Source organism: Arvicanthis niloticus, chromosome 30, assembly GCF_011762505.2.
Source record: "Arvicanthis niloticus isolate mArvNil1 chromosome 30, mArvNil1.pat.X, whole genome shotgun sequence".
Taxonomy (NCBI): Eukaryota; Metazoa; Chordata; class Mammalia; order Rodentia; family Muridae; genus Arvicanthis; species Arvicanthis niloticus.
The window spans coordinates 2,636,072-2,653,042 of record NC_133438.1 but is presented as its reverse complement, the minus strand read 5'-3'; positions in this window follow the sequence as shown (position 1 = coordinate 2,653,042).

Genomic DNA, 16,971 nt, shown 5'->3' with positions numbered 1-16,971 from the left:
TTGGTTTTTTTTTTTTTCCATTTTGGATGGTGGTCAAATAAAGTACAAGTTCCCCAAACCACCGTGGGAACTAACATCCTATTTGGCAGGAAGAGAGATGTGTCCGGCCGTGGAAGGGTATCTTGGTTCTTGGGTTGGCATGGGCCTGGAACCCCTAGACGGCAGGTGTTCCACCACGCCCCCAGAACCCAGTGCCCTGACCTGTGATCTAATCTCCATTTCTCCTGCACTGTCAGTAATGTAGGACACAGGTAGAGGGTGTGACTAACAGGCTTCAGCCTTGAGAGATTTACATATTAATGAGTTATCTAAAGGCCAGGGGGAGTAGCTAACTAAGTTATTCCCTTTCTTCTTCCCCCTCCCTATTTAAGCCAGCTTTTCTCTGGCTTTGGGGGTTGGGAGGCGGGCTGTGAAACATCCAGATACAACTACCCCATCATGAACAATCAAGCTTTGGAACTGGACTTTCTTGTGTTATTGGAACCCTCCGTTGCCTGTGTGGAAGACTTCCCACAACCCAGCTGCGGCTGTGTGTACCATAGAACTGGAGCCGGTGGTGTGGAACACCCTGCCTTGGGACTCCCCCACCATGGGTTTTATCCTACAGACATGTAAGTGGGAAACTGACATCCTGGTTGGCAAGTTAAGGTATGAACATTAAACAAATCCCATCCTGGTAGACAATTTAAGAAATGAATATTAGATTAGGATGTCCTCTGCCATTGTTGAATACTCCAACCAATGGAAACAGGATATGTGTACAACCAATGCATGTTTTTAATTCCCTACGCCTAAATCCTGATTGGTGAAATAACTTGGTGTGGATGTTTCTGCTTTTGTTCTTAAATACCATGTAAAAATCTTAGCTCAAATTTATGGTTAAGTTCGAGAATCTGGACCATGGCTCAGGTCGACCACTCCTGGGGTGTATACTCAATAAACTATCCCTGATGATTGAGATCACTGTTTGTGTAGTTTTGAAAGGGTTAAAAAATTTTCAAAAACTCCTAGCAGGCTGAGCAGAACCAAGAGTGCAGGTCAACTTGGTCATGAGCTCTGTGTTTCAGGAACTTGGCTGACCACAAGATAGATGGTTGAATGCGAATAGGCTCTTGAGAATAGCCTATTCAAAATGTTCCCCATGACTGTTCCTTGGACCCTGTCACAAATTGAATAATGGGCTGGGACTTTCCACAGGTACTCTCCAATAACCCTCCTTCACTCCCCCTGGGTTGTGGTTTTCCCCCTGGGTTGTGTTTTTTTCCTTGTGGTTTTTACCTTTAAATTCCCTCTGCCTCCAAAGCTAGGGGGTCAGACCACACAGCCCCTGTGTGAGTCATGGGTCTTGACCTTAGCATGCTGATCGAAATATACCTCTTGCTGATTGTATCGAGTTCGGTGTCTTGTGAGTTATTGGGTGGCTGTGAATTCCTGAGACTTGGGTGAGGTCCTCCCTTTGTGGGGGTCTTTTTGTAATGTGATTCCTGGACCCCATGAGATATCATCACTTGATACTGGATAACCAATTGAGGTCTTTTCCCTGGGTAAGACTATATTCTCTTCTTCTCATCAATCCTTCTTTGCCAGAACTCTAAACCTTTCATAAAACATCTTTTTGAAATATAAATTCATTTGAAAAAGTCACAGCTGACTAAAATTCAAAAAACAAGTGATTATTGTCTTGCCAAGCTCCTGATGATCCCTCTACAATACAAGTCATGCACAGAAGACTCAGGGAACATTTTGTTAGAGGAGACAATAAAAATTTAAAAGCCAGAGAAAAATATATTTGCTCTGTGATTCCATCTCCTAGAAATGTCAGAGAAGTTACTCCCTTAAGGTTGAAATATGGCTCCCTAATCAAACCTAAACAAGGATATCAACAGACATGCTAACATGGAAGGGAGAAATCTCTCTGGGACACTGCAATCTCAATTTTAAGTATAATCATAACCACACAAATGAGTTTGCTTTTTATATCATCTAGTAACAGTCATCAGAATTTGATGACTGCAGTTCAGCTACACATGCCCAGTGGCAGCCTATAATCAGTTAATTGTTACACAACAAATAGAATTGTACAAATAAATTACAGTCTTGGGAAATCCCTTGACCTCATGGCTCGGGTTTATGCATGGAAAGAAGCATATTTTATAGTCTGCATAGTCAGTTATTATGGAGAAATGGAGGAATACAACCAAGAGGGATGAAGGAAGCTGCTTCTACTCCAGCCGCAGGAGTCAAAAATGTTATGATGCTAAAATTGCTCAAAAATTGCAAGAAAAATTTTTGAAAGTTTACTGAATAACAGATGATTGAAGAAAGCAACGTTTCCAAAACCACAAAAGAGCAAAAAAAAGTTATCCTTGGGTAAGGAAAACATGAACCTGAATGCAAGCAAAAGCAGCTAAGTCAACACACTCAAAGTCAAGAGACTGGTGAACAAAATATTCTAAGATTGACAGGTCAACCCAAACACCACCTCCTCCAACAATGAATCCATAGGTTCTGCAGTATAGCAGGTTTACAAATCAGCACACGCCAGATGTCACTTCTCTAAATCAGAGTCCTCTCATAAAGGTTTCTATAACGTAGAGTAAAACAAATAATAAAATTAAATTTAAAAAAATTAGAATTCTCTCTTGAAACTCTTTCTGTAGCAAATATTAGTGAGAAGTACAACATGCATCCTACGTTGGTTGTTTTCCCTCTGTCTAGCATTCTGGTGAGTTACTCACAAGTGTTTTACTAACCAAATGAATTTAGATCATTTTTAAAAAGAGATTTCCAAATACCAGTGCTGAGGAAGAAATAATACATACACACAATCATACTAACTAATTAAAACATCCAAATGTATAATAGTTACTGTTGTAGGACTCCACTTATACATTCCCTGCACAAGTAAGGTGTGGTCTAACCTCTGAAATGTTTACCAAAAGGTTTGCCGTTGTCAACCATGTAGAAGGATATTTTTGTTGTTGTTGTTTACTTAAAGGGAACTTTTGAGAAATTTTAGGACTGTTTTTTATTCTATTTACTGTTCCAAGTTGAGCTTCACTTGTGAAATTCCCTTGAAGTGTACGGTTATAATTTATATTTTATTAATTGGAAAAGTACATGTCACAAACAAGAGAAAGGAAAGAAGGAAGTAATGAAGGAAGAAAGGAAATGAGTTTGGGTTTAGGTTAAATATGAAATGATAGTTGATATCTGTAAATAACCCTCATAGAATTACAATATGAAACCTTGATGCCACCAAATATATTTCACTATTTCTGAGCTGATGCTGACTAAAGTGTGAGTTCACTGAAATTCAGTCAGAAAAAAAAACCAAAAGATGTTCCCAACTTATGTTTCTCCTTTTTTTTGTTTTTGTTTTGTTTTGTTTGTTTGTTTTTGTTTTTTTAAAACAGGGTTTCTCTGTGTAGCCCTGGCTGTCCTGGAACTCACTCTGTAGACCAGGCTGGCCTCGAACTCAGAAATCCGCCTGCCTCTGCCTCCCAAGTGCTGGGATTAAAGGTGTGCACCACCACTACCCAGCCCAATTTATGTTTCTCAATGCTTCATCCAATGATCATACATGTAGTAAATATGCCATCATTTTGTTTATGCATTGGTAAAGAGATGTCAAATGAAAAACTAACAAACCTCAAAGTGTTTAAAGCTCTACATACCTGGAGCAGTACTTATTGTGAGGACTCATGCACATTCCTAGGAAGATGATACCAGGGGATCTGTGAATGTGCAAAAAATTACAATTATCAGCAAGATGCTTCAACCTAAGAGATGCTATGACCTTTGAATCTCCTTGAATGACAATGACGAAAAGCTACCTGTAAACTTTTTAAGATTTGAATATTTGGATATTTATCTACATTCAGTGTTGTGAAGTAAGAACAAATCTTTAAAAAAAGAAACAACGACCAACATTCTCCACAGTGCAATATGCCTCCTGTGTTCAGATCTGTGAGTTAATTCTGCTCAATTCGGGAAATGGGTATTTGTCTTCAGAGCCACTGGATTCTGAAGATGAGAAAGCAGTGTGGTTGCACTAATCATATTCATTGAACTCCACTATTTTCCTTGTAAATATTCACTTTATTTTCTGAAGAGTTAAATGTAAATATAAATATATGCAAATATAATTTTAAAAGAGATTGGCTTAATTTTATTTTATATTTATAAAACAAACTGTATCATTCAAACTCTACAACCTTTCTATCTACTCATGTCTCATGTTGTAGTTCAATACAGTACCTAAAGACCAATACAAGTGCCGATAGCTCACTGATTTTATGCCTTTCTTCACAGTGAACACAAATTTTGTCTGATTCAGAAAAGTAGAGAACAACATCACCTTCCTTCTCATGAGACCAGTTACCTCAATCATGCCTAACTCTCTTCTTTTATCTTTAAATCATCTATATTAATAGAAATATCTGCCAGAAATAACATGTTTGTAGTAACTGGAAGGAGACAGTCAGGGACTTACTTATCTACTATTGATTACGTGTGCCCTTTGTCTCAAGGGAAGGTCATAAATTGCTTCTAATTTCTCTGATTTCAAAGTTCTTACACAATTTTTAGGGACCTCATAAGTCAGGTTATGAAAAACACTTTCATTCCCTAAATGTAGACAGTTCTGATACAGAGTATTCCCTAATTTTCATAGACTCCTGCATGATAAAGAACCTATCTCTGTACTCAGGCATAGATATTTCCATTTCTACAGGTTAGAATTCATGGTTGTTTCAGACTTACTCTGTATGCTTTCTTCTTGAATCCAGTATCTTATAAGGAATGGCAGATGTAATTATTTTTATTAATTGTATATATAAATGGTAATCAGTGGTAACCTTTATGAATCATTATTACCCAAGCTGACACCTTCTTTGATTTTTATAACTGTCTGATGTTGACAGTAAATTGATTTCCACTGTCAAGACCAGAATTGAAGAACACAACAGGTTAGTGACTATTTAAACCAAAAAACTCTTTCTGTTAGACTTGATACTGGAAGGTCTTAAACACATGGCTAATATATAGAGTCACCTAAGACCGTGATCACAAAGCCATGAGATGCATTCACAAACCCACTCCAGTCTTAAATGTACTTTGGATCTCCCACTTGATAGTCTGTTCACTTTGTATTATTGTATTGTATTATTATTTGGTTATAAAATTTTTCATGAGGTGGCTCAGTAGTAAGGACATGACACTTCTTAGAAAGGGTCACAAAGAGGCTCATAACTGCCTGTCATTCTATTTCTAAAGGTTTTGACATACTCTTCTCTGCAGGCACATCATTCTCATGTGCACATAAATACAGTCAGGCTTCAGGAAAAATATAAATATGTTAAATAGGAAAATCTTTTTAAAAATAAATTCTCATTCGGAACAAAGGGTTATTTCCTAGGCAAATGGAATTTCCAATGAAGTGTCTGAGGTTTTACTAAAATGTAGTGTCCTAAATATTGTGTATCATGACACAAAACTATCCTATCTCCAAGTTTCATTTTTACAAGCACAAGATACACCTAATGTTTATAATGCCCAGGAAATATGCAGTGTTTTCATCGCCAGGGTAAAGTCTATATTGGTAATTACGTATTAATTAGTGATGCCATTATTCTGTAAAATACGCAATTTGAAATAATAATAATATATGCTGAAATAGCCTGAGAAGAACACACAGTTACTTATATATTTCATTTAATATTCTGCATATAGTTAAGGATTTTATGTTGGTGAATATATTATAATAAAACTTATAATACATTCAAATAAATGAGATGCATGTAAGATATGTAAAAAGAAATCAGAAAATTGTGAATACGTTAGCATTGTCCAGATTGAAACAAAGAACTAAGTATGATACGAATGTGGATGAGGTCTAGAGTCCTGCCTGGCCTAGTACAAAGCCCTGTGTTTCGTTAGCCACAATAAAAAGTGAGGGACAACATGATATCAATTAGTTATTAGCAGTAGAGTATGCTTAAACCAGCTGAGGTGACTCAAGACATATTTGGTCCTGATCCTGGCTGTCAGCACTGAAAGCTATACTGTAATTTCCCTTTTATGTAGCCTTCCCAACTACAGTAGAGGGATTTTAAGCCAGTCATTTTAACACAGGTCATTAAATACATGGCCAATTATTGAATCCTATAACTAATAAATGTCACCCTGAAAAGACATTCACATCCTATATTTTCCAGGGTTGTGTACCCCCTATATTTTCATTCAAATACTTACAATAGATGTGGGCTATGGTAATTTCATACTGAAAAGTTAGTCTACACATTAGGTTAGGTAAGGTAAATTGACTAATTACCACAGTTCTTCATCACCTTCACAGGTGAACTTCTTCCTCAATGATAAGCACAATCACCCTCAGTCAAGAACTTAAATGATTGGAGGTACCAGCAGATACTAACACAAAGACTAGGTGTACCCATAGTTTTTGCTAACATATTCCCTTTGTAATTATTTTTGTCCCTTCTCTGTCTGTTTCACAAATCTCTTTCTACCCCACATTCCCATTACAAAACATGAGCACCTAAGCAGATCTCTTCTTTGTAGGTGTTTCAGCTCACACTGAAATACAACCTACTCACCTAGATTCTTACTGGTAAAGAATGGTCAGGTCATTGAGCAGATCCAGGCTCATTAATAAGCAATGCTGTAAGAGAGTCAGCTTAAGCCTGATATAAAGGTTTGTGACTGTGTGACATCACCTCCCTTCAGAACTACAATTTTCATTTTAACTACAGTGTAATTGCAGGGCTGTGTTTGGGAGACAAAATCATGTATGAGACATTTTCTAGTTTCCAATTTTAAAAGACACTTAAGTGTTTCTGGTGAATATCTCCAAAGGGACAATATGTTTTGCAGAGGTGTTAAGTTTTTAATAATCCCTGAAGTTAGACCTGGTACCATATGGAAATTTCTAGAAACCTTGAGGTCAGATTCATGAGAAATTTACAGAAGTCTTTCTCTCTCTCATTGGCTTCAGGTTTCTTCAGACAAAATCCAAATTCAATCTTTAAAAAAAAACCATTTAGAATACTCACTACTTAAATGTGTAAATATTATATAAATGCACATGTGTTTTAGATAAGTGCTCTCTGCACTGTTTACTTGTCAAGTCCCTTTTTATCCCCCCACAACTCTTCGCTCCAATTTTTATATGTTTCTTAAAATAAAAATGCCACAGAGTTTACTTAGTATGGTCATGTGTGTATACTACACAGGCATCTCCATATATGGATAGCCTCTCAACTTTTGAATTTTTAAAGAAATCTTATAACTCTTCTGACCAATAGCTCTTCAGCCAGGAGTGGGACACCTTGACAACTTCCAATCTTCTAGGAAATTGTCCAGCTTTAACTTTTAACTTTTAACAGATTTTGTGCATACTGCCATAAGGAGAGAATGCACACCTACAAGTATTCTGTTCATCTGTATAAAATCTGTTTCCTTGGAATCATCTACCACCTCTGGTTCTTATACACTTTCTGTTTTTTATTACATGATGATTCTTGAGTCTCTGGAGGAAGAGTTATGATTTAGATGCCCAATTTTTAGGTAGGCCGTCCTAAATCTCTTATTCTCAGCATTATGAACAATAGTGGCCTTTGTGTTAATTACCATACACTACAAATGAAGATTCTTTGAAAAGGGTTAAAGGATAGTCTAACCCTTTAGTATAAAGATAGAAGCTTGGGGGTCAGTCTTTTATTATTTCTATTTAGTAGAATAATAAAAACTTCTTTCTCCATGTTTGTGTACTCATCAGCTAAATATTTTTGTTTGTAAATTGGTGCCAGGTATGGGTTCATCTTTTGCATTGAGCCTTCAACTCAAACATAAACTGGTTGTTTACTCTCAAGACTTTCATGACACTATTACACCTGGCATCTTTATGTTATAACTCCCAATGTCCACACCTAGCTAGAATTTATAATTATTTTCACGACTGTGGAACTATCCAGGAGGGCTGAAACTCCATTGTAACCACCATATTATTTCTCCATGCTCTATGATTCAAGTATATGGTATCTTCAGGATTGGTGTCTTAGTTTGAGTTTCCATGGCTCTGAAGAGACATCATGACCAAGGCAACTCTTATAAAGGCAAACATTTAATTGGGGCTAACTTCCAGTTTTAGAGGTTTAGTCAATTATTATATGGTAGGTTGTGTGGCAGCATGCAGGCAGACATGGTGCTATCATTGTCAAGAGGTCTATATCTTGATCCAAAGGCAGACAGGAGATTGGCTTTCTACACTGAGCAGAACTTGATCATAGGAGTCATCAAAGCCCACACCCACCTTCACACACTTCTTAGGACAACACCACATCTACTCCAGTAAGGCAACACCTCCTAATATTGCACTCTCTCTATAAAAATCATTCAAACACATGAATCTGTGGGAGACAAATATACAGTCTTACACTCTAGAGATTTTTGACCCCTAAACATTATAGGCTATTGACTTTGCTTTTAATCTTTCCAAGTCATTTTCTCTAAAATATTTAGTAAATTCTTTGTGAATTTCACACTATTCTCCCAAATCCCAGTCATCTCCTCAATCTTCTATATCTGACCTCTGTTTTTGCAACATGCCCCCTTAAAATAAATGGACAAATATCTCACTGTGGAATATGTGTCAAGGTCTGTCACACAGTATACCCTTTTGCATGAACAGCTTGATTTTGCAAATGTTCATTGCAATTAGTCGTTGGTGTGGTTAGAGGCTTCTGGCTTTTGGTACACTATCAATACTGGATCTCCCTGGGATTCCTCTTGAAAATCCTGTTGTTTATTTCTTCAAGGAGAACCTATATTTATGATACTTGAAAACCAAACACTTCATTTACTCCAGCATTTCATAAGTGGGGTGGATATTAACAGATGCATCATCAAGTTGATGGGCTTAAGGTTCAATGTAATGTAATGTAATATAATGCAGTATATATGGATATATTATTGGCATAAAAATCCTGAAGGATTTTTGGTGAAGTGCTTGTCTCCAAATTACTCAACTGAAGAACTATTTATTAATTAAGAATGTTTTGGTTTATGAAGGTATCAGGACAGCTACAAGGACAGTCAGTAAACAATACACGCATACATATGTCTGTATATATATATGAAATTATGAAACAAATATTTTAGTTAATAGAAAAAGTATTATTCTTCTCAATTCTTGAGTAAATATAGTTCTGATCAAAATATCCATTTACACACATATATTATGTGGGGCATTGCCTATGTTTTCTTCTAAAAGTTCTAGTGTTTTAGATTTCATGTTTCAGGTTTAGATCTTTATCTATCTGGATTTTGGTTTTGTGCAAAGTGAAATATACAGCTCTCATTTCATTCTTCTGTACATGGACTTTAGTTTTCTTATACATTCATTCAAAATGCTTTCTGTGCTCCAGTGAAGATTTCTTGAACATTTGTCAAATATTAAATGGCCAAAGATACATGTCTTCTTGTTTGGGTCTTCAACTTTGTCCCATTGGGCTACATGTGTGTTTTTGTATAAATACCATACTGTTTTTGCTACTATGTCCTTGAAATATATTTTAAGATTTGAAATAGTAATACCTTCAGCATTGTTCTTTTTTCTTAGTATACTTTGTGTTGTCTAGAACTTTTGTGGTATCATATGAAGTTTAGAATCACTTTATTGTATTTCAGTGAAGAATGAGATGGAGGTTTTCATTGAGATTGTATGAAATGTATAAATAATAAAATAGATAAATACAAAATAGATAAATCACAGAGAAGGGACTAAAACTTCTGACCTTCTGGATAGTTATCCGCTATTCCCAAGAATTGGATATTTGGCCATATCATGGCAGCACTCTGAAATAACATGTTTCATATAACATATGAATTACACAAAATAATGAGCCTAATCCTGTTTGTCTATTTCCAAGAAAATGCTGAGAGTTTACTTCACAAAGTACTAAATCCAACCTCTAAATACCTAGAAGACACCTAGACATGTTGCAAGTTACTAGTGTATCTAAAACTGGGAATGCAGGGGACCTGAATTCATAATAAGTATTTGAAGTTTCTCTGAAGCCTATTGAGTGATTTTCACTAAAAACCAATATCTTGGGTCAGAAAAGTATTGAGAAATTTCAGTGTTCATTGTGAATACATTTTCTCAATCTGTCGTCTCTCTGTCACTGTGACATTCAAAAATACACTACACTTCATCATCACTCATTAGTATCTATTGTGTCCCATTTTTGCCCTGAAAACTCTTTGTGTGACTCTGTGTTTTCATTACTTCAACCTCTTTATCAGTGACCTTCTTAACCTTGCGTCCATTGTCCTGTACCTATGATATTCATCCTCACTTTTGTTGTGTGTCCCATCTCAGATACCTTAGTTTAACACTTATGTCCTATGTATTCTATTCTATATGCTTTACTGCTCATGTTTTAGGCATTTTTCAACTACCCTATAACCTCAATACATACTGCTGACCACTAGAGGTTTTGTCATTTCCTTTGAGTCACTTCTCATCAATTCATGTTCACTGTACTGCTGTCATTGACACTTTGTGTTATTATATTTTTCTCAATTTTCCCTCTTTGCCTATGCGTTTCCTCTATTGATTTGGCTCTAATACAAAATGTCTCTCAAAAAGTGTGTTTTGCATGTAATACCCAATTATGGTACTGTTATTAAAAGTTATGGAGAATGATGTTTATTTAGGTGTTCTTGGATCATTATTCAAGTATTTTTACAGTATTTTTCCATTAATGCCCATAAATGAAATTGGCTTCAAATTCATTCTCTCTCTCTCTCTCTCTCTCTCTCTCTCTCTCTCTCTCTCTCTCTCTCTCTCTTGTTGATTCTTTGTGTGGTTTAGGTATAAGGGCAACTGTGGCCTCAGAAAATGAGTTTGACAGTCTTTATTCTGTTTCTATTGTGTGGAATAGTTTGAGGAATATTGGTATTGACTCTTCTTTGGAAGTATGGTAGAATTCTGTACTAAAAATAATCTTGAACTTGATTCAAGTTTTTCTCCATTCAGTTTGATGTTGGTTACTGGTTTGCTTTACATTGCTTTATACTGATAGTTTTATATTGCTTTAAGTTGATGGTTTTAGTGCAGAATTCTATCAGACCTTCAAGGAAGACCTAATACCAATTCTCTTCAAACTATTCTACAAAATAGAAGCAGAAGGAACACTACCCAATACCTTCTATGAAACCATAATTATGCTCATATCTAAACCACAAAAAGACACAACAAAGGAAGAAAATTTCAGACTAAACTCCCTTATGAATACTGATGCAAAAATACTCAATAAAATTCTCACAAACCAAATCCAAGAACCCATCAAAACAAGCATCATACATGATCAAGTAGACTTCATCCCAGGAATGCAAGGATTGTTCAATATTTGGAAATCCATCAATGTAATCCACTACATAAAGAAACTCAAAGAAAAAAACCCCACAGGATCATCTTCCTAGATGCTGAGAAAGCATTTGACAAAATTCAACATCTCTTTATGGTAAAAGTCTTGGAGAGATCAGGAATTCAAGGCCCATACCTAATTGAGCTTTTAATAAAATGCTTTGTTATCAGTTTGGTCTGACATAATAGAAAGCTGTCCCATTTCTCATTTGATTTGAGAAGTACAAGGTAAACTTGATATTTGGAATGTCAAATATTTGATATTTGAAATACTAGAAATACAGATCATTGTCACTCAGAGGCAAAGGCTGTAGGAAAAAGTGTACATGAATTATTAATATTATTATCCAGTACAAAACACAACAGGAAATATGAACATACATTTAACAAATAATAGCATGAGATGAAAATTAAGTTACTGAATCATTTTCTAAAAATTCAGCAATATTAGCTCTTTAAAATGTATTTTACTCATGATGGGCTCTTTTTTATGTGAAAATCTTTATTAGATATTTTATTTCAATTTCAGATGCCATCCCCTTTCCTCATTTCCCCTCCCTAGAAAACCCCTATCCCATCCCCACTTCTCCTTTTTGCATTTATACTATTTTTTTAAATCTTAATCAAAGGCTTCATAAGTTTGGTAATGCTCAATATCAATCAGAAGTGTAATCCAATACACAACCTAGATATATCAACTATCTTTGACTGTCAGAGACATGCAAACATCCACCTCCATGTGCCCGCCACCCCTGTCACCTAGCTCCTCCTCTCCTCTTCCTCTAGTCACTCCTTATCTTCCTCTCCTTACTCCTCCCACCTTAGGTCCTCCTACATATCACTCTTCCTGTTAAAATAAAACTTTTCTCTTAGAATACAGTTAGAGCATAACTATACTAATTTGTGTCAGTAAGATACAAGATAGACCTAATACCCAGTCCATCATTTTGTTGAGTAAACAGAACCTCTGTTGTCCCTCCTAACTAAAAGACTAAGTTCTGAACCTGACTTTTTTTCTTGGCTTTAGAATGAATGTCAGCTGAAAGCCATCCTCTCAAACCTTTTCTCTCAAAGTAAATAGCCGGGATTGGCTGTGAGACTATAAGTCTTCAACCCCGTCAGAAATCCAAAATGACTGAGTTAACTGAAATTATGGGAAACACAAAACATAGCTTCTAAAACTTAGGCAAATTATAGAGACCACTGAGAACCTGGACAGTCTCTATACTACAAAACATTGGAGCATTAGATCTTCAGCCTTCTGGCCCAGGATCATCTGACAGACCAAGTGATGCAGAATTATTAAGGGCTGATTACTCTGTCTTGGAAGATATAATCAGTCGATTATTCCGCAAGTGTGTCCTTTTCTGAATAGTGATTTGTGTGTAGATGAAAAGAGGCAACTCTTGCCTAGTGACTTTCTCACCACAACTGGAGTAACTCCAAAGATGCTCAATTTCTTCTTAGAATCCAAGACAGGAAGCTGTCAGGAGCAGATAGGTCTCTAATCAAAATGAACATTAATATAGAAATGTTTGTAACATCAATTCTGTGGACATCTGACATTTGGAAACTAACTATCCATGAAAGGCAATCGGGACTGTTGTTTGTTAACTCATCTCAGCTAAATAAAATATAGAAAACACCCTAACAATAAACTCAGAGCCATGAATTTGCTATAGGCTCTTAGCTCACAGGCTAACCAATTCAAATCAGTTTAAAAAGTTAAAGAAGGACTGGGTCTAAGCCTTGTATTTCTAAATGTGTTACACAGGCACAATGCCTATGAGAGTAACAATATTAATCTCACTTTTATATCAATAAGAAGCTCATACCAATGAAAACCTTAAATTTGAAATCAAAGTAAATTTTGTACCATTTAAGAAATTATAACTTCATCTTAATAACAATTATACATATTTCTACCAATAGGTTATGGTTATGCAATAAATCCTAATTAATCCTCCCTGTTCCAACAAAACCACTACTTTTCCCTAGAATGACAGCTAAATATTAACCACCTCAGTCCACAAGCCCAGGGAATAGGGGCACCGACTCTTCATTAACTTCTTCAAGCTGATTATAGGCGTTGAGATATTAGAAGAGGGGTGGGGGGAAGAGTAAATTGATAAGCCTCTGAAGCTGTGTCTTCACTGCATCCAGCTGCAATTCCAGGACATCAGAGTTTCAAGCAGGTCTGTTCAGCTCACTTGATGAGTAGATACACTGAGGCTGTGTATTCTGCAATAAGCAATTCTCAAAACAAATTTTAGTATCAAGATAATTTCTTGTTTGAATTCTGGAATCTAGTCTTCTGGCAGCCTGCCTCTGTCATGTCTAATCCATATAATTCTGGGAGTTTCTATGAGGGTGTGCTCCCACCATCCTCCCATTTTCACCTCCCTGCTCTTGAAATTCCCTAACACTAGGGAATCCAGACTTTCAAGTACCAAGGCTGTCCACTTCCACTGATGCATGGCAAGGCCATCTTCAACTACCTATACAGGTGGAGCCATGAGTCCCTTCCTTTGTGTTCTCGGGCTGGAGATTTTAGAATGGCTACCATGATGGGCTCTTACTATGCATCTCTAGCTATTCTACAATTCACTACATATACCAGGTTGTCTTCAAAATCACAGAGATCTGCTTGCTCCTGTCTCCCAAATGATGTGATTAAAGGTTTTCACCACACATCTGTTTTAATAATTCCTATATTAATGACTTTGTTATAAAGAAATCTATGATGTACTCAGTAGAAGAAATGCATTCAAAACAATAAGTTTCAATCTGAAGAAATGTGAAAGATTAACTATTGTCCAGTGAGATACAAAACTAGATGGGAATACAAATTTATCTGAGGGATATAACCCTGGGCTCATATCATGAAAAAGGGCCTGTGTTCTATGAACAACAACAACAAACAGTGAGAGACAATGTGATATCAGGTTGGCCTTTGAGTGTTTAGGGAAAATAAGACACATTTGGTTCTGGCTGCCACTGCTCAATACTGAAATGGTATCTTTTCTTCCATGTTGAATGTGGTAACATTTAAGATTGGGAAGCTTCCAACCAGACATATCAGTGGCCATTCAATACAGATGCAGTTACTGTCTCCATAACCAAATCACAGATGTAGTGTCTCACATGAATACTTTTCAATCTACAAACCTATGCATTTCTTGTACTTCCCAGGATTGGGTGCTATTTATATTTCTATTTCAACATTTCCTATGGCCTAAGACTGTGATCAGTTAAATGGTAATAATAATTTTTTAAATCACAAATTGTGTAAGGTAAGGTGAGTTATCACATTGACTTATTTTCACAATTCTTCAGCACCTTCAAAGATGGGCTGCATTACCCTGTGTTACATAGAGTTACACTTTGAAGGGAAATTACATTATAGTAAAAAATGACAGGGACTGGTACATGGTGAGGAACACTTCTAACTTTTCAATCATCTCTGAGTTATGGAATTATTGTTGTTCATCTCTCCATTTCATAAATCTCATTCTATATCAGTTTCATAATAGCAGACATGAACGTTTACCTAGACCTCTCATCTTTCCTGGCTCTGATATTCAGACCAAAATACAAAATATTCACCTGTTTCCTTGCCTGTGGATGATGTTTGGTTCATTGAGCAGATTCAGATTCATTAATAAGCAGTGCTGTAAGAGTGTTAGATTGAGATGAGGTCTGTGACTCTGTGACCTCACCTCCTTCCAGAACTACAGTTTCCATTTCACCTACAGTAGCAATGACAGTACTGGCTTTGGGAGACAAGATTTTCTGTAAAATTTTCTACTTGTTAATATAAACACTTTTGAGAAATTTCTTGTGAATTTATCTAAAGGGATGATATGTTTATAGGAGTGATTGTGTTATTAAGATCTGTAATGGCTGACCAGGTGTACTGTAGAAGTACTAGAAACTTTGAGGTCAGATTCATGAGATAGTTAGGGAAATCTCTGTATTGATTTGGATTCCAGTCATTGTTTACTCCTTCCAACACAAATCAACATTTTCATTCTTTTAGATTCACAATTTTTCACAAGGTGTTTGAGTGCTTCATACAGGCATGTGTGTTTTATTCATCTATAAGTGACTATTTCTTTAAAATACCTTTCTTTTAACCACTGACCACAATTCCCACCAAATTCCATGTGCTCCTTAAACAAAACAAACAAACAAACAAAAATCTCTAAGTCTATTTAGAGAAGCTGGTATATGCCTAGGGCAGAGGCATTGATGGAACTATGATGAGTCTCTAAAATGTAGAAATCTTAAGGAAATATAACAGTTCCACTCAGAAACAGTCTGAAGCCATTAGCTTTTTAACTAGGGGTAGAACAGTCTTACCTTCTCCACTTAGGTGGTATTTTTCTATGTTGATCTTCTACAGGTTTTGTGCACACAACAATAGCAAGTTTAAATAACATGTGCAAATGTTCTGTTCTCTCTGTGCAAAGCCTGTTTGCTAGGATTCACCTACCACAAGAAAGCATATAACACTTTTTTTTTCTTCTTTCATTATGGTCCTTTGTTCTTGATAGGAATAGTTTTGATAGAGATGTCCCATTTTTAACTGGGCATTGCATTGCCTCTTATTCTGAGCACATTGAACAAGTGTGCACCTTTGTTTTAATCACCACAGAATGCCAAAAAGCTTCTCTAATGATAGCTGAGAAATGTACCAATCCCTGATTATAATTATAAGAGGATAGAGGTCAGTTTATTACTATGTCCTTTTAACACAATACTATTAGTCTTTAGTGGCTGATGAACCAGCTTGAATCATGTTAAGATCTGTAGTCATTTTGTTATAAGGTCAAAATATGTTCATTTCTGTTTAAGACTCATCTCTCTGTTTCCTAGTATATGACTTATTCCATAACTGGACTCCGTCCTTCTGAAAAAAACTTCAATTTGTGGTTTTACCCTATAAAAAGAGCCTAGAAAGGTAACTCATGGCTGTTCTCCTGAGCCCCATATTAGGGAAGACAGTCCCTGGAACAGGGTTTCTGTTCACAAAATAATGTCTGTTTAATTCAGTGCAAAAACAGTTTGATGATCTTTACTCTTATTCATTGGGATTAAAACAAAGTGTATGTATGGTTTCTCAAAAAAGAAAACATATGTACCTTCTAGTAAATCAAACCTTTAAAAAATTAAATTGATTTTCTTTATTTATTTATATTACAAATGTTGTCGCCCCTCCCAGAGTTCTTCTCCCCAGTACTCATCACCTTTGCCTCTGAGATGATGCTCACTTAAACACCCATTTTTATAACATCCCCCAGGACATCTCACTTCCCTGAGGCATCAAGTATCTACAAGTATTAGGTGCATTTTCTCCCACTGAAGCCTGACAAGGGAGTTGTCTGTTACATATGTGCTGGGGGCCATTGATCAGCCCAAGAATGCTCATTGGTTGGTGACTTAGTCTCTGGGAGATCCCAGGGGGTCTGCATTAGTTGACACCTATGGTCTTCCTATGGGGTTGCTATTCCCTTCAG